General features: G+C 44.2%; 1 protein-coding gene across 3 annotated transcripts in view; it reads left to right on the top strand.

The window, feature by feature from the left end:
- The window catches only part of Nos1ap (nitric oxide synthase 1 adaptor protein), a 289,982-nt gene that overhangs the window by 5,378 nt on the left and 261,446 nt on the right, over positions 1–23,158 (top strand). The window lies entirely within an intron of this gene.

Genomic DNA, 23,158 nt, shown 5'->3' with positions numbered 1-23,158 from the left:
CTTCTGTTGGTCATAACTGACTATAGGAGTAAAGAAATATACTCCACTTCTCTTGATGTGTTTGAATATGTGAATGTGAGTGCATATGTGGAGACCATGGGTCAACCTAGAGTAGTGTGTGTGTGTGTGTGTGTGAGCTTGTATGTGTCTGTAAACCATATATATGTAGTGTCAGCAGAGGCCAGAAGAGGGCATTGAATCCTCTAGAGTTATAGACAGCCGTTATGTGGGTGCTGGGAACTGAATCTGAGATGTCTGCCAGGGAACTTGTGCTCTTAACAGCTGAGCCACCGCTCTAGCCCACCATCTCGTATTTTGTAGTCAGCCAGGGTGACTTGGCCAGGCTGACTCATGGCCAAGCCTCAGCAATCCTTCTGACTCCACCTCCTCACCACTGGGATTGCAAGCATGTATCACTGGAATTGCAAGCATGTATCACCCTTCCTGTCTTTTTTATATGGGTCCTGGGTTCCAAACTGAGGTCTTTATGCTGATGTGGCAGACACTTTACTGTCTAAGTTCTCTCTCCCGAGTTTCCCAAGCCCCACTTCTTAATGAGGGAGTGCCAACATCAAGTTGCAAAATTGCACGTGGGGGTGAGAGATCCTGCAGATGCAAAGAACTTTGTCATCCTCATAAAAGTAGATGGGCCAAAGTATCCTGATGGAGAAATCTATTTCTACCTTAGTTGTAAATTTTATGATTTAATAGCATTTGGTCATGGTTCCTTTGCCCTAAATATCTTAGACCTTTTTTAGTGGTCAAAATCATGCAAGCCACGTGTGATGATGGCCCATCACCTATATATAGGACTCTAATTAGACTCAGCTTAATGTTTAGTGTTGCTTACTCATAATGGGGCTTCAAAGCACAGGAACATTCAGTGCTGTGGCTGGCTATAATTACCCATGTCCTCTTCACACTTGTCACCTGGGTGCTGCCTGTAGCTTCTTGGGGACCTGTTAGCTATCCTTATCCTTATGTCCAAGAAGCATGCTGCCTTTTTCTTGCCCTACACTGAAAACTTGATTTCTGATACATTTCTTTTTCCTTTTTGGGGGGGGGCGGGTAACTTCATTCTTTCTCTTCTCTTCTCTTCTCTTCTCTTCTCTTCTCTTCTCTTCTCTTCTCTTCTCTTCTCTTCTCTTCTCTTCTCTTCTCTTCTCTTTATTGGTGCAGTGTATGTATTTGTGTGCATATGGAGGCTAGGACTTGATGGGTATGGGTATGTGCAGCAGATGCCTGCTGCAGAGGCCAGAGAAAGATGACCTCCTGCAGCTAGAATTACAGACAGTTGTGGGGCATCTGGTATAGGTGCTGGGAACTGAACTTGCCTCCTCTGTAAGAGCAGTAGGTGCTCTCACCTGGGGAGCCATCTCTCCAGCCCTCCTTACTGCTTGGGACAGGATGTTCTGCTGAATTTTGAGTTCGATGATTTAAAGAGACTTGCTGGCCAGTGAGCTCCAGGGATCTGTGTGTGCCTGTTCCCGAGGGCTAGAATCCAGATGTGTGCTGCTGTTCCTGACCTTTTAACATGGACATTGGTTGGTCCAGGCTCAGTGATTTTCTTTTTTAGTATATTCACAAACATCCATTGCTGCAGTCCATTTTAAAACATTTCCACCATCTCAGAGGGACCCCTGTCTCCAACCCCAAGCCATCAGTATTCTATGTTCTGTTTCTAGATTTTCCTATCCTGGACATTTGATAAATTTAAACATATAATACACCCGGTCTTTTGACTCTGACCTTGTCTTAGTTTCTTTTCCTGTTGCTTTGATGGAATACTTTGACAAACGCAACTCAAAGGATAAAGGTGTTGTTCTGGCTCACAGTTGGGGTGACAACCCCTGTGGTGGGGAAGTCAGTCACAGTGGCAGGGGCTTGGGAGAACTGGTCACACTTCCATCCAGAGACAAAGAGGAAGCAGTGAATATGTGCTTCTCTGCACACTCCCCCCACCCCCTTTTATAAGTTAGGACCCATGCCTACAGTGAAGGCTGTGTGTCTTGGCCCCATTTCAGTCTCCAGAGGGTCTTTGTGTCTGCATTCCTTCGGTCCCTGTGTCCTCCGAAGACGTGACTGTAGTGTCTTGCGTGCATAAGATGTGAATGAATGAATGAATGAATGAATACATGTAATTTCTTAGCCGTTTCCTGTGAGAACTGCCAGGGTTCTCCTCCCTGGCCACCCTCAGTGGGAGATGCCACATTGGGGCCAGGCTCTTCCTGACTGCTCCTCTGCTTTAGTTCTTCAGTTTTTGGTCCCCACTAACTTGAGGTCCTCTGTCATGGTGTCTCACTACAGTTTTCATGGAGCCATTTCTCAGTAAGAGGGTTTTGTTTTGTTTTTTTTTTTTTTTCCTGAATAAATGCAGTGGGGAATTAGAGTTTGAATTAAAACAGATGTTTAATTTCAGGAATAGGTAATTATCATTTACTAATTGTTCTTTATGTTTTCTTTAATGATTGCATCACCCACCTCCATTCACTGTCTATTTTTTTACTTTGCCTTTTCTTTTTCTTTCTTACCTTTCCTTTCCTTTTCTTTCTTTCTTTCTTTCTTTCTTTCTTTCTTTCTTTCTTTCTTTCTTTCTTTCTTTCTTTCTTCTTTTTTTTTTCCAAGACATTGGTTCTTTGTGTGGCTCTGGCTGTCCTAGAGCAGGCCGGCCTCGAACTCAGTGGACTACCTGCCTCTGCCTCGCAAGTGCTGGAATTAAAGGCATGTACCACCATGCTTGGCTTACTTTGCTATTTTATGTCATATAAATTTGGTTGGCAAGAGTGCCTAGCTTAGATTTAGGAGCTGGAGCTGTGGTTGGCTTTGAACCCTAGCTCTGTCCCTTGCATGCTATGTGACCTTGTATGAATTCCTTCATGTATCTCTATTGGAAGGGATGTTTCACATTCGTTTGCCCCATAAGGCGGCTGGGAGGGAGAAGGGAACTGTCCACACAAATGCTTAGCTCAGGGGTACAGAGTGGGCTGCTGTTTTCATGAAATAATTCTACAATGTACAGTTTGTTTCACTTGATCGGTCTTTGCGTGGTTTAATCCACACAAGGGCCGCACACACTTGTCTTTCTAACTGTGAGGTTTGGTAATGTATTATCTTTATGATACATGCCTGCTTTAAAAAAGGAAAAAAAAAAAAAGAGATCTAGCTGTGGAATTACTCTGACTCCTCAAGTTGCAAATCAGACAGCGAGACTGCTGTGTGGGCTTAAAATAGCTGTCAGCTTTCTTGGAAGGGGGCGGGGAAGGGTTAACTAGGTTCTGGTATAAGCCCTCATCACATTTGTTCCAGCCTTTTAATCCCTGTTATGATTAAAAATCACAGCATCTTAAGTATGGCGTGCTGTCTGTCTTCACTTGCCTTTGAGTTTCGTGGGTAAATATTTCTTTAAGCAGAGCTAATCTAAGCAGAAGGAATCTTGCAGCATGGGATTAATTAATACCTTGCGATGCTTACATTTCCCTTTTCGGTTTTTCTGCTCGGCACCGTGTTTACTTTCAAACATCAGAGCAGCTGGCTTTAAAGTTGTTTAAGAAGGCGCGTCTAGCGCGTTCTGTGCCCACAGAAAGCTAAGTCCTCATATACTCCTTCCTGCATGGAACCCGGTTGGTTTTCTGTGGTAAGGTTTGGGTGTCATCTGAGAACCGAGGGCAATGGCTATGCCTACACAGTCTTACTGTTAAAATTAATTACATATGGGTGTGCGCGTTCACTTGCACTTGGCACATACAGGCATAGGCCGTGTCTGTGCATCAGATAACAACTGTGGGGAGTTGGTTCTTGCCTTCCACCCGGCTGAGGCAAGGTCAGTCTTGTTGTTTCTGCTGCTTGAGCATACCCCCTGGTTAGCTGGCCCATGAGCTTCCAGCTGATTCTCCTTGTCTCCACCCCTTAACTCTCCGTAGGAGGGCTGGGATTATAAAAGTGTGCCACCGAGTCTGGGTTTGTATGTCAGTTCTGGGAATCAACTTCATGTCTGCACTAGTGCTGCAGTCACTTTGACCTGCTAAGTTGTCTCCCTGGCCCCTCTCTGCACTTATTCTGGAAGCCTCCACCTTGGGTGTGGGAGATGACCAGTTCAAAGGACAGACTTGAGTGTTGAAGGAGACAGAATCTCACTGTAGAGGTTCATTGGGTGGAAGGAGGTGGCTGAGAAGAGAGCACTTCCCATCAAGGAACAGTGACTTGAGAACATACTGATTTCTGTTAGCTTGTGATCAATAAAGCAACTGTTCTCAACCGTTGGCCTATCTCAGAACAATCTGAAGTTAGAAAGTAAAGAATAAAGCCTCTAAGCCCAGGTTTGCTGAAGTAGCATGGGAGACTGTTTACAGTTTCTAAGCTCTTCTGATTGAGTGTTTGAGGCATGGCAATTAGAAGGTTGTTTCTCAGACGTACTGCTAACTGGACTATCTGGGCAGTGAAATAAAATAAGAGAAAAGCTATGGATGGCTCGTGCTATGATTTGGGCTTCGGATCCTCAAAAGGACCATGTGTTAAAGGTACCATAGAGAGGCAGTGGGATCTACTAGAAGAAAGACTACTGGGAAGGCGTCCTTGAAGATGATTCGGAAACCCCAGCTCCTTACTCCCTTTCTCTCTCTCTCTCTCTGCTTCCTGCCTGGATGGGGTGAGAAGCCTTCCTGGGCCACATGTTCCCATGTGCTGTTACTGTGCCAGTCAGTGCAGACCCTGAGCACTGGTGGTTCAGACCGGTGGACTATGGACTGGAGCTGTGACTGGAATGAAGACCTTTGGATACCTGTCCTGGAAAGGCCAGCAGGCAGCAGAATCAGGAACACATCCTAAGTTGTGCTTTTGTCTGTAAGGTGGCAAGTTAACTCCCTGGGAGACCTGGTGTCTTAGGGTTTTACTGCTGTGTAGAGACACTATGACCAAGGCAAGTCTTATAAAGGACAGCATTTAACTGGGACTGGCTTACAGATTCAGAGGTTCAGTCCATTATCATCAGGGAGGAGCATGGCAGGCATAGTTCAGGAGGAGCTGAGAGTTCTACCTCTTCATCTGAAAGCTGTTAGTAGAATACTGACTTCCAGGCATCTAGGTTGAGAGTCTTAAAGCCCACACCCACAGTGACACACCTACCCCAACAGGGCCACACCTTCTGATAGTGCTACTTCCTGGGCACAGCATATACAAACCATCACTCCCAACCTTCACATCCCTCCCTCCAAAGCTGGCTGGCTTTGCAGGGAGCTGGACCAAGGCGGTCATTCCAAAGCTACTCCCCATCAAGGGGTCAGCCACAGTTTTAAGACTTGTGATGTCTTTGTCCCTTTTGCTGTCCTTGGTACCTTTTCCCCATTTTCTGCGTATTTGGGCTCAGGTGCTTTGGGGTCACTAGTCTAGTTAGTGCCTGTGGGTGTTGATCCTGTACGCCTCCAGGTTCCCCCTTAACTGGAGAGTCGGAACAGAGAAGTTACTGTCACTATGTATGTGTTAAGTTAATAACAGCACATGTGTGTAGATCCCTTTCTACAATATGGACCAAATGTTTCCTTATTATCCATCTCCAACCAAAACCTCTGAAACAGAGAGTCAAGAAAAAGTGTTTGTTACACAGTTGATTGTCTTGGGTATTTTGTAACATTAACAGAAAGCTGACTAACATAGCTGAGCGATCCTAGAGATTTTAATTCATAGTATGAGGTTAGCCTGGGGCATTGTGACATTTGTCTTTTATTTGTTTGTCTGTTTGTGTTTGCTGCCACTTTGTATTTTTCATTTGTTTCAAGCATTTTCATAATGGTTGAGACATTTCACTGTGACCTTCCTTGCGCTGGGACCTTGAGATTAGCATCTGTTTCATCTTTCCATATTTATGTTGGGAGGTGTTTGGTTCCTTGAGTGAGGAGGACAGCATTGTGGAGGTGTCTTTTTTTTCCCCCTTTCCATGTTTACATGGGATCCGGGGTTGAGCTCGGTCATCGGTGATTGCCTGCTATACTGTCTTGCTGGCCCTCAAGGCTTTTTATGACAGTAGTTGTTTTGCTTCTGTGTCCTACCCCACCCTGGATGGTGCATTCCCACGGCATAGAACAGTGCTTGCTGGTAAATGGGCCAAAGACTGAATGAAACAGGCATCACTGAATGTCTCTGAATTCCCTTCTCAGCGTGTTTTCTTGGGTACCCTTGTCAGGAGTGGGATCGTCAGCATGGCTCTTATAATTTTATGTACATCTGTGTATGCCTGGTACTTGTGGGATCAAGAACTAGAGCATTGGTTCCCTAGTTGTGAGCTGCCATGGAGGTGCTGGGAGGAGAACCTGGGTCCTCTAGAAGGGGTCAGTGTTCTTTTGTTGTTGTTTTTTGAGACAGGGTTTTTCTCTGTAGCCCTGGCTGTCCTGGAATTCATTCTGTAGACCAGGTTGGCCTTGAACTCAGAGATCTGCCTGCCTCTGCCTCAAGAGTGATGGGATCAAAGGCGTGCACTACTACGCTCAGCTGAGTTCCTGTTCTTAACCACTGAGCCATCTCTACAGCTGCCCTACATGGCTCGTTTGCAGTGTAATAATTCTGACCCAGTTGTCATCTAATGTGGGTTGAGTTCACTTTATAGAAATGGTTTCTGGGGAAGAGGCCATGTTTGACTTCTGCCTCCAGGCTTTCCCTTGGCAGGGTGGCGAGGCTCCTTATGGCGAGACTCCCACTTTCCCTGCAGAGGTGAGTTAGTTTGTGATTTGAAGCTAGCTTTGTTGTTGGAGACCTAAGATGAAGACAATCCTGACTCCATGGTGAGGTTTACTTAGCCCGTCAAATACCGGTGTCTCTCGCTCCTCTATCTATTGCTATTTCAGCATTTGATTTATACTCCCCTTATGTTCTTGTGTAGCACAGGCCCACAGAAATGGCTCCACTTTAATGCTTCCCAGAGCACCGGCATGTAGCAGCTGCAAAGACACACAGTGGTGGCTGAGGTCTGGTGAGGATCTTGCCTTTTCAGAGTGATACTTATATCCTTAAAGCTCTCGGGGTATCAGGCATCTTGTGACCGTGATGCCTCTTCCTGACTCCTTATTTCCCCTCTCCAACCGTAGCTGGAAATTGCTTTTCATTAAAAATATGCCTGAAGCACACACTTGAGGCCACTGACTCACCGGAGAAGTCTCCTGCTTTGGATGTGGCAGCTGGGAACACTGTAGTGTTCTGAGTCCCCATCCTGGTTTACATTTTCCTTCCTAATAAGAACTCTTAGCTGGGAGTTGGGGCCGAGGTCTAGAGTTGGGGAATGGAAGCCATCTGAATGGGCTGCAGAGCCATCCCACTTCTTGTTGAATAGGCAGCCTTGAATAAGTCTCTTCCACCTCTTTGTACCCCTTATCTGTAAATAATGGAGTAGAGGCAGCATCCAGGTCTCAGAGTGAGGCACTGGGGGCCCCTCCCAACCCTACCTCTCAGGGGCTCTCCTTATTCTTCCTGAGTTCTCTGCAGATCATGCGCCCTGACCCTGGCCAAGTGACATCCCGGTAACTTCAAGCTCACATACTGGTTGACAGATCAATTAGAGCAAACAGCCAGAGCCCAGCAAGGCTGCACAGTGCTCACAGCATGGGTTCTGGGGCTGTGTAAAGTGCCTGTAGTGATCAAGATGTAGCGGAGGAAGATGTGGTATTTCTTCCTCTGGCTCTTGGTCAACTCGTGGTTCAGATGGAAGTACATGCAGGCAGAATGGCTTCTCTACATAGCTTCAATTCTCAAATATTTATACCTTTTACTGCTTTGTGGTGCATGGTGTGTGTGTGTGTGTGTGTGTGTGTGTGTGTGTGTGGTGTGTGTGTGTGTGTGTGTGTGTGTGTGTGTGTGTGTGTGTGTGTGGTAGTCTCCAGTTTTATCCTATTAGAGTCAAAAGGGGAATTTTGAAAAGCAGCAGATCTATATACGGTCAAATTCCACAGAAAGTAAAAGTAAAGAAAAAAAAGTTGGAGATAGGATCTTGAATACTGACAAGGTCAAGCAAAAAGAGCCCAATGTGTGTTTGCCACCCCCAGGGGCTGCCCCAGGGGAAAGGTCTTGACCTTAAATTGTGGCATTTGTGGCCCACAGTTCATAAGTCTTGCCCTTAACCTTGTTGCCCTAGAAACAGAATTTTGTATGACAGTGTTTGCAGTCTAACTGAACCTTATGTTCATCCAGAGACCTTACAAAATATGGTCCCCTTACACCCATGGCTTCTTATTTCCTGCTTAGCTTGGGGGTGGGGCCCACATTATAATTTTTAAAAGGTTCCAGGGTGACTGCAGAATGTGCCGAGATAGCTGCTGGTGTGTGAGCACACAGAATAGGGGCATTTATGGGCAGATCTGAGTTATTTAGGTTGTCAAACCTGATTTATTAGTCCAGAGTGCCCTTTTTATGAATTTACAACGGGATGCATAATTGAATGAGATACTGGATATACTCAGTGGATAAGAAACCAGCCCTTATCTCCCTGCAGGTATGGGGGTAGTGGTTAGGAGGGGGGGATCAGACATTTTTGGGACTGCCTGATGGCAGCTGGCCAGGGAGGCTTGATGTGTGTGTATGTACTTTGTATAGACACTTTCCTAGTTGGACTCACGTCTTCAAAGTCTCTAGGTCAAAGCTCTCTTCTGCAGGTTTGATTAGATACTGCCATCAATTACCTTTTAAAAACATGTTATTGATTGATTGATGCCTCACCATGTATGCCACCCAGGCTGGCTTTGAATGTGTGATCCTCCTGCTTTAGCCTCTGGAGAGCCACCCCTCCCCGTTCTGGGTCTGTGCCTGTCGTGCAGGGTTGCGTGATGTCCCCTTTCCCTTTCCTTTTTCCCCTTCCCCTTAATGTTGGGGATCCAGTCTAAGCCCATTTTATAAGCATAGAGTCTAGGAGCTGATTTGTCTGCTGGGTGGGGGAATTTCTCTTTTTCCCTACCCCTGTTGCCTGTTCTCTCTTGTTCTCCTTCCTTTTATTTCTTTAGACTTTGTGCATGTTTTTGTCTCAACCCTGGAGCCACCCATTTCTCTAGGAAGACCTGGTGTCTTGTTCAACACTGGTACAGAAGCACCATCCTGGGCACCAGGGGTGCCCATTTCTACTGGATAGCCATTGTGTGGTGGTGGAGGTAGAGGTCAGTTTTCAGAGATAGAGCCTGGAAATGATGTGGAAGGGTACTATGCTAAGAAGGGCCTTAAGGTAGGGGACACTGATATTTCCAGATAGAATTTGAATCTAGAAATTTGATATTCTTTTCTACTTAACAGGTTCCTTCTTCCACATCAAGAATTCTAGTGTTTGTGCACATAGAAGGAAGTAACAGATGAATAGCCCACAATTACTCGCTTGTTTTATTCTGTAACACATGATTAGCCCTCTCAGTCTGATTGTACTAATATCAGCTATAATTACTGAAAAGTTTGAAGACCTTTCTTTTCCAAACGCCATCTATGTTCTACCGTTTAAAAGGTGAATGTGTGCTGAGCCTCATGGTGCGTGAGGGTCTGCAATCCCAGCCAACCTGGAGGCTGAAGTAGGAGCATAGCAAGTTCAAGGGCAGCCTGGGCAATTTGGGGGGGGACTCAGTTTCAAAAAGAGAAATAAATAAATAACTGACTTGGCATGTGGTGTATCGCTCAGTGGCAGAGTGCTTACTTGGCAAGTGTGAAGCCTCAGGTTTAGTCTCTAGTACCACTAACAAATAAAAGACGAGGAGAGCAGTTGTTGAAATGGAGATATGGCTCACTCAGTGGTTAAGAGTGGATGCTGCTCTTGTAGAGGACTTGAGTTTGGTCCTTGGCACCAGCATTACCTATAACTCCACACTCTGGTGGGGAACTGCCACTCTCTCCTTGATTCTGTGCATCTAATGTGTATCTTGGCACTAATCTGCATGTGCCTACACTCTCACATACATGTACCCATAGTTGAAAAGTAACAAAAATAAAAAAGAATATTACTGGGGTCTGCTATAGTTTAGCCGAAGAATGACCCCTTAAAACACACTGTTCATTCTGGCTGGGGAGATGGCTCGGTTGGTAAGGCACCCCTCCTGTATGAGCTTGAGGACTGGAGTTTGATCCATCTCAGAGCCAGATGCTGGGGAGGTAGAGAACACTTGGAGCTTGCTGGTCACGTGATCTGGCTGAAATCATGAGCTCCAGGTAGAGAGAGAGAGAGAGAGAGAGAGAGAGAGAGAGAGAGAGAGAGAGAGAGAGAGAAAGAAAGAGACTCTATCAAATAATAAAGAAGTGGGTGACTGAGGAAGACACCCAACATGGACCTCTGGTCTCCACATGCTGAGGGGCATCAATGGAGGTCGTAAAACCTTTAAGAAATGGGACCTCATTTGGAGTGGCGTCCCACAACCGATTCTAACCATTGGAAAGCAAAGGCAGGAGGATCCAGGGTTCAAGGTCATCCTAGACTACATCCTGAGTGTCAGGCAAGCTTGGGCTACTTGATATTAGAGAGATGTTTCATTGATTAAGAGCACATGCTGTTCTTGCAGAGGACTCAGCCTTTAGTACCCAGCATCTGTGTTGCGTGACTTACAACCACCTGTAACTCTAGCTCCAGAGATATGACTCCCTCTTCTGGCCTTGGAGGGGACTGCACACATGTGGCACACATTTTCACACAGACACATACTTCCTCACAGATAAGCACAATGAACCTAAAAAGTAAATAAACAAACAATACATAGGGCCTAGTGGGAGATGTTCAGCCACTGGAGACGTGCCCTTGGAGGGCCTCTGGGTCTCTGAGTTCTTCTGTCTGTTTTCATATCCTGAGATGAGTTCTCAGATCTACTTACTTTGGCTGTGGTATTCAGCTTTGTTCCAGGTCCCAAAGTGGCAAGGTCAAATTATTGCTTAGGGAACATCTAAGACTGTAAGCTGAATATTGTTTATGAAGAGAAACATTTGTCTCAGGGATGTGTTCCAGTAATAGGAAGTTAGCAAGTTTTGCAATTGTGAGGGTCAGGCTAGGATAAAAAGCCCCTTCTCTTTAACCCCTGGGACCCATGACTGTTACTCTGCACAGAAGACTTTGCATCCGTGACTATGTTGAGGATCTTGAGAAAGGGAGGCTGCTCCTTGTTATCTGGGTGGGCCTTAAATAAATCATAGTTGTCCTCACAAGGAAGGCAGGGGGAGATTATACACAGAGTGAAGCGTAACCATGGAGACCGAGGTTGGGATGGTTCTGTTACAAGTCAAGTTGCAGGAGGAGAGGCAAGAAATGGACTCTCCCGAGAATATCTTTCAGATAGTGCAGCCTGGCAGAACCTTTTGATCAGCCAGGTAAAAATTGGTTTTGGATTTCTGACCTCCGGAATGGAGAATCCATTTTTCCTGTTTTAAGCCATTGACTTTATAATCAGTTGTGATGGTGCAGTACTTGTCCAGCATTGCCCAGGACTATATTAAAAAAAAATCTCATTTTTTAACCTCCATTTAATTCTTCAGCAATTACATACTTAATACTACTAAAACTTGGGTCTGTGTGTAGTCACTTTGCTCATGTAAAGTTCTTCTCTGGGATTCATAAGAAGGGCTCCTGGGGATAATAATCCTTTTAATTGTTCTGCATCTCATTAAGCTTTTGTCTGAGAAAGGTCAAAGTTACTGTGTAGTGAGAAGTTGAGTTTCTTTAAAGACCCAGTTGTGTTATGTGACTATGTTTTTGTTTTAACCCCAGGTGTGGGATATGAGGCTGCTTCGGTTTGTCCACGGCAGCTGACTGTGATTTGTCTCATGCTCTGGCAGGGGCGTGATTCTGCTAGCTGAAGATAGTTTATATATGGAATTCTGGGTACTCTTGAGAGGGTTTAAAAATGCCAGAGCTCCGAGAGGCTACTGCTGTTGGTGCCTGTTGCTGTTGGTTGCTGGTTGCTTTTCCTGGTTGATGGTTGGAGATATCCTTACAATGAAGATTTGACTTGTCCTAAGGCATCTGATGACCCTAATCACCAGGAAGTAGTCTAAAGAGGTCTATGTGCTGGCTGCTTCCTCTCTAACCTTCTTTCTTGCCTGCCTAGTGTTGGGGGTTTAGAAGGGACTGGGGTAGAGAAGGGTGATAGCTCGAAGAACCCAATAAAGTAGCCCAAAAGAACAGTTGCACTAATGGAGGTCAAGTCTTTAGTTTACATTTTCTCTAGTCTTTCTTTTTCTTCAGTGGATAAAGCTTGCTGTGCGTTGACCTAACTTTTCCTTATAATTCATGTACTTTGAAAGAAACAAAAGTTGCCTATAGGGTGGTTTCTAAAGTGCATTCATTTTACCAGAGATTTTTTTTTGTTTTCTATTTTGAAACAAAGTCTCATGTAGCTCAGGCTGGTCTCTATTTGCTATGTAACCAAGGCTAGCCCAGAGCTCCTGATTTTCTCAGGTGCTGGAATTACAGGTATGCACCATCACACTCAGTATTAGAAAATACCTTGATATAGTTGTTCTAGCTGGTACCCAGGTATACAGTGTGCTTCTTTTTCCCACACTGGAGATTAAATTTAGACCCTTGGACAGGTTAGGTGAGGCTGTAGCCCTGAGCTCTAGCTACATCCAGCCACAATAGCTCTTTTTAATAGGAAGTTTCAAATCTTTTTATTTATTTATTTATTTTTTGAAAAAACCTTCTCAGATCACTGTGAAATTTTGACCTCTGCTTCAGTCCTCTGAAGTCTCTTCCTCTCTTCTTATATTTCTCATTAAAATTTTTCCTAAGTTTCAGATAATCTGTTAGATATGATTTTTCTTACATTTCTTCTATCTTAATCTTCACTTCCCTGCCCCCCTCCCCCCTGCTGGGAATCAAATCCAGGGGTTCATTCCTTAGGTCTTAGTTTTTATTTCTAAGCTAACGTTTTCAACTTCCATTTATCTTTTTGAAATCTGTCATTTCACTTTGAATTTTCCCCGACTCTAATTTATGTTTTTTTCCTTCCAAGCCTTGCATAATTTAAAATATTTATAGGCTATTTTGAAATATGTTATGTTTCATGTGCTTTTTAAAATGTCTTTTTGGCATGCTTTCATTGTCACATATCCCTAGAGATATAATTTTGTCCCTCCGCCACTCTTTTTCTTATAGAAATGCTTATAGACTTACTCTTTTCTGTTAATATTTATTTAACTAGTTTTCATGGAGTTTAAAAAGGAGTCTTGAGTGCTGGAGAAATGACTCAGTACTTAAGTTGTTGTTATTGCAGAGGTCCTGGGTTTGGGTCCCAGCACCCACCAGGCATCTCACAACCGTCTTTCATCCCAGGTCCATGGTTTCTGACGCCCTCTTCTGGCTGTTGTGGGCACTGCATATGCATGATGCACAGACACATATGCAAGCAAGGCACTCTAGACATTAGCAAAGGAGTCTGGGTTTGATGAGTTTTCTAACTTAACGAAGCACCTCTATTTTCATATCAACTAGAAAGCTGGTGGTCTGGAGCTATAGCTCAGCCGCTTGGCGTGGATAAAGCCCTGAGCTGGTGGTTCTCAACAATCCTAACCCTTTAATACGTTTCCTGGTGTTGAGGGGACCCCCTCCTTCCCCAAGCATAAGTTATTTTTGTTGCTGTTTTGTAACTGTAAATTTGCTACTTTTAGGGATTGTAATGCAAAGATCTGACATGCTAGTGCTCTCAGATGACTTCTGTGGAAGAGTTGTCTAACTTCCCAAAGAGGTTGTAGCCCACAGGTTGAGAACTGCTGTGGTTCACCATCTGGAGTGTGGGAAACAATGGAAAATGGTGGCCCTGCTTTCACAGTCGGGGGGGGGGGGGGGGGGGNGNGNGNGNGNGNGNGNGNGAGAGAGAGAGAGAGAGAGAGAGAGAGAGAGAGAGAGAGAGAGAGAGAGAGAGATTGGCCATGAGCACATGGAGAGAGAGTGGGGAGGGGAATGGAGAGAGAGGGAGAAAAGAGAAAGGGAACAAGGACAGGGGAGCAAGAGAGGCAAGAGAGGAGGGGGCAAGCAGCCCCTTTTATAGTGAGGCAGGCACACCTGGTAGTTACCAGGAAACTGTGGGGCAGAGCCTAGACTAAGTTCCCTTCATGCAAATTTTCCTGTCTCTCATCACTCTTCCCCCTTTACCTTTATCTTAGTTTCTGTAGTGCCAGGGAAGGACCCAAACCCATGCTAGGCTAATGCTCCTCCTCGGCACTGCACCTCAGAGTGCCTGGCCTTTGTCTCCTCCTACACAGACATGGGTTTCTCCCTGGCTTCTGGTGATTTGCTAACACCTTGCCATGAAATGTCGTTGAATGTTGTCTGAGCTTCTGGTTTGGCTTAGTTTCTCTGTTAAGATCTTTTGTAGGGATGCAGAAGCCCTGCCCTCTCCAAAGTACACTGGCACATCGTTTTTTAAAAAGAAAATGTCACCATAGCATGTCAAATCATTGTTTTGAGTTTTTAAATTTTTTTTTCCCTTGTTGAAGCAGCAAAAGATGTAAATATTTACGTAAGATGGTTTGTAAATCCTTTCTGCCTGCCTGCACTTCCCTTTTCTGTTGGATCCATGGATTGGTGAGCTTCTGGAGGGAAGATCACAGGTGCCCTCTCATGGGTGGCCCCCTCCGAGGCTCACAGAGGGTGCTCTACAGAGCCAGGAGCCCATGGAGTTCCACAGTCCTGCTGAGCTCAGGCTGCTGGCTCTGATGGAGGTATGTTGATGGGGGTTAACTTCACTAGGGCAACAGGGCATGGTTTACAGAGAACGTGAGACAAAATGGAGTTCCAGAGGGATAGAATTGCTAGGGGAACCTCAGAGCCTTATTTTAAGATTCAGGTTCTGAGTCAGCCCCGTTGTTTATAGATGAGGGCACTTGGGAAGAGAGAGGTGGAGGGGTCTTGTTCAGGGCTGGTAATGTACCAGGCAATGGGAAGGGCTCTTCAGCCACTCCAGCATTCCTCACTCATGCTAGCTGCTCAGACTCCAGGCTTCTGTTGAGTCGTTGCTAAATTGAGCATTTTAAAGAGAAGAGGGCTTGGGCAGAGTGGATTGGAGGGTCCTCACTCTTTTGTTTTAAGAAATTCAGTGTTTCAAATAGTGGGTTTACTCAAAACAGAGGCTGCGTAATTTGGTGTTTGCATGGAGTAATTATGGAGTAGCATGGTGGATTTCCAAAGCGGTCTCACAACTTGTTCGTCCTAAAAATAAGGGCAGAACTGAACGGCCTGGCTGAGGGAGTCCCACATAACTTTCACTCCACCAGGTAGCAAACATGGGATTGGGGACTTTTCCAAGAAAGGGACTCATTGATTAATGGTTCATGACAGTTGAATTGATGAATTGACCTTATGTTTGCCAACAACCAGTCTATCCCACTGGTTTTCTTGTTCCCTTGGTCAAGAGGATAGTAATTAAAGATGACAGTTCTGCTATGGTGGAACATGCCTTTAGTCCCAGTACTCGGGAGGCAGAGGCAGGTGGATCTCTGAGTTCTAGGTCAACCTTGAATATAGAGTGAGTTCTGGGACAGCCAGGGCTGCATAGAGAAACATTGTCTTGAACCCCTCGTCCCCCAAACGACAACCAAGAAGATAATTCGTGTTTGTGTATCAAAGCCTAGTAATACTTTGTATTCAGTATATATGCACTGAGTATATTTGTTTGGACAAAAGGAAAAGATAGTTAAAACAAAGTTAATGACCATGTGTGCATTATTGAGTATTAAAGTTATATGATGTGAAGGCTGAGAAGAAAGCATCAGAGGCCTTTCTATATGTAACATGGCAAGGAAGATTTGGATATCAATTCGTCTATGCTCTCCAGTGTATATCCTTTATTCAATTTCCTTATTATAGTGGAGACATCAACTGAGAGGGAAGATCATAGAAGTGTATTTACCGTTAGAGTAAAATGATTCGGTTGCTTTTCTCTCCTCTTCTGTTTCCCTCCCCCCTGTGATTGTATCTGATCTTTTGCAAGTTTTCAGACACTTGGGCTCTGTTTGCTCTCCAGTTCCTATGGTGAGTTTGAATAAGAATGACCCCATAGGTTCAGATGTGTGAATACTTGATGTCTTAGGGTTTCCATTGCTGTGAAGAGACACCATGGCCAAGGCAATTATAAAGGACAACGTTTAATTGGAGCTAGCTTGCACTTTCAGAGGCTCAGTTCATTCTCGTGGCAGGAAACATGGCAACATGCAGGCAGACATGGTGCTAGAGAACCTGAGAGTTGTACTTTTTTTTTTTAAAAACGATTTATTTATTTTATTTATATGAGTACACTGTAGCTGTCTTCAGACACACCAGAAGAGGGCATCAGGTTCCATTACAGATGGTTGTGAATCACCATGTAGTTGCTGGGAGTTGAACTCAGGATCTCTGGAAGAGCAGTCAGTGCTCTTAACTGCTGAGCCATCTCTCCAGCCCCAGAGTGTTCTACATCTTGATTTGAAGGCAACCACACTGAGTGTAGCTTGAGCACAGGAGACCAAGAGCCTGCCTTCATAGTGACACACTTCTTCCAACAAGGCCACACCTATTCCAATAAGGCCACATTTCCTAATAGTGCCACTCCCTATGGGCCAAGCATTTAAACTCATGGATCTGTGGGGGCCATAACCTATTCAAACCACCACATTCAACTATCATGTACTCTCACCTCTGAAACCATAAGTCCAAATTAAATACTTTCTTTTATAAGCTATCTTGGTCATGGTGTTTTATCACAACAATAAAAAAAGTAACAGACACTTTTTAAAGTTTGAAATCATGGTGATTTTTCACCCATGGCTAGAACTAAGTTTTAGCTGCCGAATGTTCTAACATCCCATAGCTAACAGAACCTGGACTCCAGAGCTTCTGACAGAGTGAATGCCACTGTGCAGAGATGGCCGTGATAGAATCCCCCCTCATCTCCCAGCAGAGGATAAGTGGAGAACTGTTAAATTTGGAAAAGAATTTCATTCATGTAGCCAATGCTTTGTGTGTACTGTGGTAAAATCAGGGCCAACGTTGGATGCTGGGGATGCAACCTTGAAGATAAGGTTATCTTTAAGAACCGTGTGATGTAGATATGGAGTCAGGCAGTATTGGGATGTCCTGTGGACCTTACTTGCTTCTCCATGTAATAGGGAAAGAATGCCTTTTCGTATGCTTAGCATGTATTCATGTGTTTAGGGTTTGATATCTCCTTTGGCATACATACAGAGTAGTGGAGGAGATACTGTGGATGTTCTTGAAATGAAGAAGCAGTGCAAAAGAATTAATAAGTCAATATCAACAGAGAGCACAGTATAGTTTTCTGTCCTTGAAGACATATTTCTGATGATGGTGACCAAGAAGCTGGATTCTTGATTCCCTCAGGGACCCCCATTAGTCACTCTGTGACATAGTAAGAGCTTGGGGTGTATAAAGTGCTTATCTGTAACCTCCCTGGCTTCCCTTGTGGCCCGTTATGTCAGAGTTCATATCATAGGAGACACCCAGCTGATGGCAGATAAGAGCTGGACTCTGAGCTGATGGGTGGGACTGAGGGCGGAAGGACTTTACATTCTCTTGCCTCACCCTGGAAGTAGCTATGGCTATCCGACGAAGTGGTCTCCTGGCATCATAAATGTGTTCATTCTGATCCATCTGCCCCATGCTCCTAAGTCTATCGACTGTCTTAGTCTGTTGTCGTGATGACAGCTGGATTGGAATAGAACATGCCATTGGCCTCCTTAGCACGTTTGGGTCTCATTTAAATGTTGGTAGTGTGTGCCTGGTCAAACTTGGTAAAAATCTTGCTTGATTTATTTTTCCCCTGGAGCTCACAAAACCTATAAAACAGAATTAGAGAACCACCCCTTAATCATGCTTGGTAAGGCTAACCAATAAACACAGTCTTACTGATGGATAGATGGCTTAGTACACGCCTGCTGGGTCTACAGGTATCTGGCTTTGGCCTGCCTGGGAGGTGGACACGAGGTAAATTTCTGTACATTTAGAGGCCTTTTCCTTTGTTTTCCTTTGCACTATTTGAGACTTTGATTTCAAATAGTAAAAATGAGTTTAGCAGTTTATCCAGGATCACACAGCAGTCTTAGGGGTGAACAGGGAAGACACATACCTGTCTTTTGTTTCGTTGATGGCCCCTTCTAAACTGTGGGCCAAATATGCCATCCATCCTAGCTCTAAATCTAGTACCATGTAGCCACAGGATACTCTTACACCTTGTAGGCAAATCATCTAGTTGCCACGTTATGAGCATGAGTCTCATGTAACCTTCTGTTTTCCATAGTCATGTGCAAGTACTTGCTAATAACCCCAGCGTTGGGGCATGCTTGTTCTTCAAGCAGAGACTTCCTTAATGACTTAAAGACAAGGTGCTGTGGACGGAATGCTTGCGGACTACGGATTCCAAGTATTAAAACACTGATTTCTAGTTGGATGGCATGTCATTAAGGTAGGACTTTGGGTACTTAGGTCCCAAGTGTAGGATTGTGAGGATACAGTGAGTGGGTGTGTGTCTACAGGCTAGGAAGAACCTTTGCTAGAGACCCTGAGTCTGCTGGCATCTTGATCTTGGACTTTCTGGCTTTCAAAATCATGAGAAACAAATGTCTGCTGTGCAAGCCACAAAGTCCATAGTTAGAACATCTAAAGCTAAGACAGGGCGATGTGGATAGGCTCTGGCATTGGAAGAGAAAGTCGGGAATGGGGCAAGAATGCAATAATGGATGGCTCATTTAGAATGTTAACTGTCATTTGTCCCGTGCTTGTCAAGTGCTGTAGAGACTATTTTAGACTGTAAGTGGAATTTCTCCTATCCTGAACTTGTGGTCATGTGTAAGATGAAAGATTTTCAGCACCTGGATACCTGAGTTCAAAATCCAGGCAAGTCACCTTTTCAGCTTTAGTTTTTTCCTTCTTCCTTGGATTTATTTTGAAATGCAGGGAGTTTCCCACAGTGCTTCATGCACTACTCACACTACTGAGCTTCAACTTCAGCTGATAGAACAGATTTTTATGAGGGTTAAATAATGTGTTAACCGAAACACTCCCCCTCCTCCTCTTCTTCCTCTTTCTTTCCTTCTCCCTCTCCCCCTCTGTCCCCTTCTTCCTCTTCCTCTTTTTTCTCCTCTTCACCTCCTTCCGCCCAATTCTTTTGTTTGTTTGTTTGTTTGTTTTTCAAGACAGGGTTCCTCTGTGTAGCCCTGGCTGTTCTGGAACTCACTCTGTAGGCCAGGCTGGTTTCGAACTCTTAGAGACCCACCTTTATCTACCTCCTGAGTGCTGGGACTGAAGACATGCGCCACCCCCACTCCCGTTTAAAGGCTCTCAGGTAGTGCCTGCTGGCTTTGCTTGCCGTATAATTTGCTATATAACTAAGGACATTCTCTTTCATCTTTGTTAGTGCATGTCAATTAATATTCTTAATTGTTAGTAAGTTTTAGGGTTATCTTTCATTCTTTCATTTCATTTTTCTTCTGCTGGCATTTCAAGAGACAATTAGTGGTTTAAAATTTCATTAGTCAGCGGTATTAATCAAGGGCTTCAAGCAGAGACAACACATTAGGGTTGTAATTTTTTTTTTTTTTTTGGCAGGGATCTGTTTTTTTGAGACAGAGTCTTGTTTTGTAACCAAGTTGGCCTTGAACTTAGAACCCTTTGCCTTGGCTCTCTTTGAGAGGCAGGGTTACACGTATGCACCACTGTGCCTAGAAAAAGATGTAATTGTCAATGGAGACATTAACGAGCCTTCCCTTTTCAGCATCTTATTTCTATCTATGTAACTCCAAGGATGGCAGAGTCCCCATTTTCCATGACTGAACATTTTATGTAGAGATAGCTTTCACTGTTAGAAGATTCCTTCCTTAGTTTGATCTAGTGGCTCTGTAGAACCTTGGTACTTAGAACCACAATTGGGCTTCTTGGAGTGAATTTATTTTTTTTGATATTAAGATGTATTTTGCCGGGCGGTGGTGGCGCACTCCTTTAATCCCAGCACTTGGGAGGCAGAGGCAGGCGGATTTCTGAGTTGGCTGGTCTACAAATTGAGTTCCAGGACAGCCAGGGCTACACAGAGAAACCCTGTCTCAAAGAAACAACAACAACAAAAAAACCAAAACAACAACAAAAGACATATTTTAGGCATATGTTATAGATAAAACTATAAACACTAGGGCCTAGTGAAGCACACCTCTAATCCCAGCACTAGGGAGGCCAGGGCAAGGAAATCTCTGAATTTGAGGCCAACTTGGTCTAAATAGCAAATTAGAGCCTATACTATAGTATAGGCTACTTAGTAGACCCTCAACAAATAAAATGAAACAAAGAAGAAGTCACACACCCAGAAGAGAACATATATAGTTTAAGTCCCTGTATATTCAATTTGTTTTCATCCATCTTCAAGTAAACACCATCTTCAAGTCATTGTTTTATCCTTTCCTTATATTTATCATTTTGAAAAACGTGTAAATTTGGTATGATGACATGTCCCTGTAATCCCAGTACCCTGAAATAGGGTGTACTGGCTGGTTTTGTGTGTCAAGTTGACACAGGCTGGAGTTATCACAGAGAAAGGAGCTTCAGGTGAGGGAATGCCTCTATGAGATTCAGCTGTAAGGCATTTTCTCAATTAGTGATCAAGGGGGAAAGGCCCCTTGTGGGTGGGACCATCTCTGGGCTGGTAGTCTTGGATTCTGTAAGAAAGCAAGCTGAGCAAGCCAGGGGAAGCAAGCCAGTAAGTAACATCCCTCCATGGCCTCTGCATCAGTTCCTGCTTCCTGACCTGCTTGAGTTCCAGTGATCAAAAGCAATGTGGAAGTGTAAGCTGAATAAACCCTTTCCTCCCCAACTGCTTCTTGGTCATGATGTTTGTGCAGGAATAGAAACCCTGACTAAGACACAGGGGTATGTGAATTTGAGGCCAGCCTACGTAGCGTGGTGAGACCCTGACTCAAGAAGCTTGCCATATTTAATTACCTAATACCATTCTTAGGGGCTGGAGAGATGACTCATCAGTTGAGAGCACTGACTGCTCTTCCAAAGGTCCTGAGATCAATTCCCAGCAACCACTTGGTGGCTCACAACCAACTGTAATGGGATCTGATGATCTCTTCTGGTGTGTGTGAAGACAACTATAGTGTACTCATACTAAATAAAATAAAGAAATCTTTAAAAATATCATTCTTAGTCTTTTTGGTTTTGTGTATGAATTTTTTTGGGGGGTGGGTCCTTGTATGGTGTATGTATGTGTTTGTGTATGGGTATATACACATGTGTATACAGGCCAACGTGATTATCTTCCTCCATTATATCATGCTCTCTTACCCAACCTGGAGCTTTTGAGGTTTAGCTTTCTTTCATTCATTTGTTTTCATTGTTAAGTTGTATTGCATTGTGTGGGCATACCATCATTTATGCATTGTTCTAGGACAGATTTCAATGTATAGAGGGCTACAGTAAACATTCTTATTTAAATCTCTGCATCTCCTTGAGCACCTCTGTAAGTCCTTAGTCATAGGATGGCAGAGGGCGTGGGGGAGGGAGGATGGGAGGATGTGTGATTTCTAGAGGAATGCGAGTTGATGGGACATACATTCTCTGCTGCTTTGTGACAGGCCCATGCTAACACTTGATTTTGGTTAGCATTTCTTTGGCTAATGATGTGAAATACCTAAAATTTCCTAATTGTCAGTTACTGGAAGCATTCTTTCTTATGATTATTGGTCATTAGAAGCATTCTCTCTCTCCTCCTCCTCCCTCCCTCTCTCTTTCTCTCTCATCTTCTACTTTTTCCTGACCTGTGCCATTTCTTAATTGCATTTTTTTTTTTTGAGGTAGGGTCTCAGTGCTGTAGTCCTGGCTGGCCTGGATTTTGCTCTGTTGATCAGGCTGTTCTCAAACTCACAGGGATCCACCTGCCTCTTCTTTCTGAATGCTTGGGATTAGAGGCCACCAGGCTTCTTAGTTATATCTTTATGTGCTCTTAGTGGGATTGGTGTTTAGAAGCCTTCCAGTTTTGGTTGCTACGGTTTCTGAAGAACTTAGGTTTTTCTTACTGTTGGGCACATTCTTCACTGGTATTTGGTGGCTTCACCATGAAGCCACCAAAAGTGCTTCTCATTTTTCATGGTCCACACGCATGCTTTTGTTCTGTTTAGACTGTCGAACTACAGACCCTTGAAGTTAAAACTAGAAACATGAAGGCCAGCCAAGTGGCTCGGTGGGTGAAGGTGCTCACATCAAAACTGGCGGCCTACCCAAGTTCCCACCCTGGGATCCACATGGAAGAAGAGACCAGATTCTCCCAAGTTGCTCTCTGATCTCCACTGTCGTTCCATGGCATGGTATATGTACAGTTATACATACAACACAGAATAAAAGTATAAGAAAACTAGAAACATGGGGTTGTTATTATCATGAATGTATCATAACATGTGAAAAAAAATGCTCAACTTGACTCAGTGATTCAGATCATACAAAGATGGCATTTTTCAGAAACAACGGGGAGCGGGGCCACTGCAGTGCTTACCAAGTATGCCTTGAAGTCTTGATTTCAATCTCGAAGCACTGTGTGTGTGTGTGTGTGTTTGGGGAAGGAGGTATCTGCAACGGAGTAATCTTTAGACCTTGTTAGATGACAGCACAAGATAATATTTGCCTCAGAAGAGACTATATGTCTTTGTTTACTTCTTGTTTGTTTTGAAGAAATGGGAGAGTGAGTCATGTAGTCAGAATAGTAACTAACAAAAGGCCGTTTTGTTTTGTTTTGTTTTGTTTTAGTAGAGGAGAGCGAAGGGCAAACACCCTGGAGGGGAGGACATGATACAGCCTTTCTTTAACACACCTGGTCTCAGTGACTTAGTGTTGGAAAATGTAAAATTATACATAATTTTAAAATAAAAAGCAATCTCTGAGAAAGCCAAACAAATGTAACTGTTTTCAGGTGTCTGGTGTGACCCACAGGATCAGAGGCTGCCTGGCTTCACTATTGCCATGGTCTGCCTCCCCAAGCAGCACACCATCGTCAGGATGGTTCTGAAACCAATGAGAACATTGTTAGACTGTTCTCCAGTTGTCGTCATTGGGGATAAACATCTAATAACACTGGCAGGAGGAAGGACGCACTGACATAAGGACAATGGGGTGACGGAAATCCCAGTCCTCAGTTTGGTGGCTCCATGGTAGGTACTGGTGAAGCATTTAGTTTTTAAAGATGCTGGAGTTCTGATT

Source organism: Mus caroli, chromosome 1 (genome assembly GCF_900094665.2).
Source record: "Mus caroli chromosome 1, CAROLI_EIJ_v1.1, whole genome shotgun sequence".
NCBI classification, from domain to species: Eukaryota; Metazoa; Chordata; class Mammalia; order Rodentia; family Muridae; genus Mus; species Mus caroli.
This window is presented reverse-complemented; position numbering and strand designations above follow the sequence as displayed.